Below are 2731 nucleotides of genomic sequence, written 5' to 3' on the forward strand. Positions count from 1 at the left end.
CCTGTTTTCCTCTCCAGAAGCTTCAGCAAATGAACAGAAACTCTTCTGACTCAATCTTTTCTTTCTTTATTTCCTTGGAATATTGTCATTTTTCTGAAATATACCAAAATTAAAATAAACATGCTGGTATGAATAAAGAAGCAGACTTCCAAAGTAGGATTAGGAGGCACATTAAATCTCACATTTTAAAAATAGAGGATCATTATCTTCAAACATGCTCTGCCTAACTCACATGTGGTACCAGGAAATTCTTTGCTGGTTGTCCCATCACGTGTGCTCCAGCCTTGGTGGACACACACCAGACACACATGACTCTTGAATCATGGAGTAATCCGAGAGGCCCATGAGGTCATTTTGAGCTTTCTGCTGCCAGGGTTGCATTGTTCTTTACCAAAGAGCTATAAGCCCGAGGCCTGCTTGAGATTTAAACAGTTCTTTCTAAACTACTCTACCCTTCTTCTTTTAGGCTCACTCTTTATCCTAATTGAGGTTCGTGAAATCTTTTTTTTTTCATTCTTCATTCTTTTAAGTTTCTTCATTTTCAGTTTTCTTTTTCCTACTCCTTATGTGGAGTTTAATCTCGTCCTTTTATATTCTGGTATGGCTGAAGCTTAGGCAAAAACAAGCTATTGATATTTTCAGCAAAGCATGTCAGGGCAGTTTGCCTTTGAAGTGGTCCATTTGTTAGGTGATCTTAGAATCCGGTCATTGGATTGGTATATTACACTAGGTAGTCCTTCAGGGCCAGTCAGAAGCGTTCTGTGTCACTGCTGTCCACCTACACATCCGGAACCAGACTACTTAGTCACATTCCTTCCTCTGCAAATCGCCTTCTGGAACTACTCTTTGGAAAACTGTTGTCATGGGTAGCCAAACTAAAGCTATTTATAAAGTGGTGTCCACTTCTCTATTTTCATGTAAGTGGAAAACACCTCACACTTCAGAAATCTACGGCTTATCCTGCCCAACTTGATTTGCTTGGCTGACTCTTATATTAGATTCAAAAGAGCTATGTCTCTTGGAATAAAAATTCACCAGGGTGTGTACAATAAAAAGATAATTGGGAAGAAGCGGGTCGGTGGCTGCGCGCATGCGCGGAGGAGAGCTGAGGGGCAGAGTGGCTGCCGCCGGCTGGGATGGAGCGACTCGTGAGAAAATGCAGGACTCCAACGCAGACACCGAGTGGAAAGACATCTTACGCAAAAGAGGCATCTTGCCCTCCGAGGGAAGTTTGAAAGATCTGGATAAGGAGGCAGAAGAGCGGGTCCTTCAGCAGTCCATTGTGAAAACGTATGAAGACATGACTTTGGAAGAACCGGAGGATAACGAAGAGGAATTTAGTGAGGAAGATGAACGTGTGATTGAAAAGTACAGGTAGCAGAGACTGGCCGAGTGGAAAGCAACCCAACTGAAGAATAAACTTGGAGAAGTTTTGGAAATCTCAGGAAACGATTATGTTCAAGAAGTTAACAGGGGCTTCCCTGGTGGCGCAGTGGTTGAGAGTCCGCCTGCCGATGCAGGGGACACGGGTTCGTGCCCCGGTCTGGGAGGATCCCACATGCCGCGGAGTGGCTGGGCCTGTGAGCCATGGCCGCTGAGCCTGCGCGTCTGGAGCCTGTGCTCCGCAACGGGAGAGGCCACAACAGTGAGAGGCCCGCATACCGCAAAAAAAAAAAAAAAAAGTTAACAAAGCTGGTGAGGGCTTGTGGGTCATCCTGCACCTTTACAAACAAGGGATTCCCCTCTGTTCTCTGATAAATCAGCACTTCAGTGGACTTGCCAGGAGGTTTCCTGATGTCAAATTTATCAAAGCCATTTCAACAGCCTGCATACCCAGTTATCCTGATAGGAATCTGCCCACGACATTTGCGTACCTTGAAGGTGATATCAAGGCTGAATTTATTGGACCTCTGGTGTTTGGTGGCACGAACCTGACAATGGACGAGTTGGAGTGGAAATTGAGTCTGGAGCAATCAAGACAAGCCTGGAGGAAAACCCTAAGAAACTCATAGAAGATGTGCTGCTTTCCTCTGTGCAATACTGCATCCCCACCAGGAGGGACAGTGATTCTGAGGATGACTAAGGCTGTGGCCCCGGTAACCTGCTGAACTTTCTTGATGTGACACATGGTCTGAATTTTTTTTAAAAGGAAAAAGTAGGAATGTATACTTTGGTTTTAGCTTTTTATAATTATGTTTCAAATCTGGTAGATCTCAGAAATAATCATTGCTGGGAATCCTTTTAAATTTCTTGGAACTCTCTTTTTTAAACTAATAATATTTCTTTAAGAAAAATATAAAAGCCAGATATTAGGTAAAAAAGAAAAAAAAGATCATTGATGTGATGCTTATTGGTTTGTAAATCTGCCAGAATGTAAAGAATGAGATGCTTCTTTCATATCCACCATTGTTTCCATCCTTAACAGAAAAGAAAATGCAAATCTACTCACCAGTACCTATAAAGACAGGCAGTTCTGCATTTAATTTTGATTTATGATGTCACACTATATTTTGATATATTTTTCTTTTATGTTTTAATATCATCACGTTATGAAAACACTATAGACATCCTATCCTTGTGTGTTCCTGAAATTCATCCTTTAGTCAGCCTCGGACTCTTCAACAATGTTCTCTACAATGAAGTGTTTTGAGGTCAAACATCTTAAAAAGACATAGAAACAAAAGCTTTGACTTTACACCACTAATGGCTTGTTTTCTGACTTTTAAAATGA

General features: G+C 41.9%; 1 pseudogene; it reads left to right on the forward strand.

Annotated features, from left to right (window-relative positions):
* Positions 1–1156: 1156 nt before the first annotated feature.
* On the forward strand, positions 1157–2083 carry LOC116754734 (annotated as a pseudogene).
* The last annotated feature ends 648 nt before the right edge of the window (positions 2084–2731 follow it).

Source organism: Phocoena sinus, chromosome 5 (genome assembly GCF_008692025.1).
Source record: "Phocoena sinus isolate mPhoSin1 chromosome 5, mPhoSin1.pri, whole genome shotgun sequence".
In the NCBI taxonomy this organism is placed as follows: Eukaryota; Metazoa; Chordata; class Mammalia; order Artiodactyla; family Phocoenidae; genus Phocoena; species Phocoena sinus.